The following is a 930-nucleotide window of genomic DNA, read 5'->3' as shown; positions in this document are numbered from 1 at the left end:
ATTCAGGTTGGCTTCCATGGCAGTGGCATTCCCAGGGACACAGCTCATTGCTGGAGATCCTCTATCCCTCCAGAGCCCCCTTCAGCATTCCCCTCCACGGCCCAGAGGGGGACAGGCTGGTAGGTGGGGTGCTGCCTTCAGCACACCTCAGCAAGGCCAAGAAGATGCTTATGGAACCTTCTTCAGTGGAAAAATTATGTAACCTGGGAGATGTGATGTGCATGAAAGTGTTCTTCACCACTTATTTATTTCTCCCTGCTCTTTTTATATGAAAGAGCGGAGGTATCATTAACATGGAAGGAAATGCCACAAACAGGAGGGGTGGTGGGTCTCTTCAGGGAGGGGCGGTGGTATAAAATGATGAACTCCACAGCAGATGGGCCTGGCTCTGGGCTGCCTGTGCTTGGAAAGGTGACTCCACGCTGGGACAGAGACAGAGAGCCACCTCTGTCCCCCAGAGAATAGTACTGAGAGATGAGGAAAGAGAGAGGCAGACCGAGACCTCAAAGGGTCCCAGAAACAGAAGAAAATATAGAGACAGAGAATCCCCAGAGCAGTCAGGGAGACCTCCCTGGCCATGAACGCCTCCGGTGGCTGGTGTTTGAAGGACATCCTGCCACCCACGCTCCAAACCCTTCCACTCTCCCCCTCCCAGCTCCCCTGGGGAAACTGAGGCCAGGAGTTGGGAATCTTTCCGAGGCCACCCAGCCCCATCCTGGACAAGAATCAGTTCAGACAGATCCATTTTTATTACATATCCAGAGTTTTAAATAAATACACCTTCCACCAGGCGTCTCCCAGGCAGAGACCCCAATAAGTTAATAATAAATACAGTCATAAATACAGCGGGAGGGCGGGAGGGAGGCAGCGGGAGTGAGTTGACGGTCAAGACCTGCGGGCCCCCTCCACAGGCGGGACCACTGAGGCCAC

General features: G+C 53.5%; 1 protein-coding gene across 1 annotated transcript in view; it reads right to left on the bottom strand.

Annotated features, from left to right (window-relative positions):
- Window positions 1-730: 730 nt before the first annotated feature.
- The window catches only part of Gdf15 (growth differentiation factor 15), a gene marked incomplete at its 5' end in the record, with an annotated part of 2,343 nt that continues 2,143 nt past the window's right edge, over window positions 731-930 (bottom strand). The window contains one exon of the mRNA XM_015488901.2: window positions 731-930. This exon is cut by the window's right edge and continues 705 nt beyond it.

This window comes from Marmota marmota, unplaced genomic scaffold (assembly GCF_001458135.2).
Source record: "Marmota marmota marmota unplaced genomic scaffold, marMar, whole genome shotgun sequence".
Taxonomy (NCBI): domain Eukaryota; kingdom Metazoa; phylum Chordata; class Mammalia; order Rodentia; family Sciuridae; genus Marmota; species Marmota marmota.
This window is presented reverse-complemented; position numbering and strand designations above follow the sequence as displayed.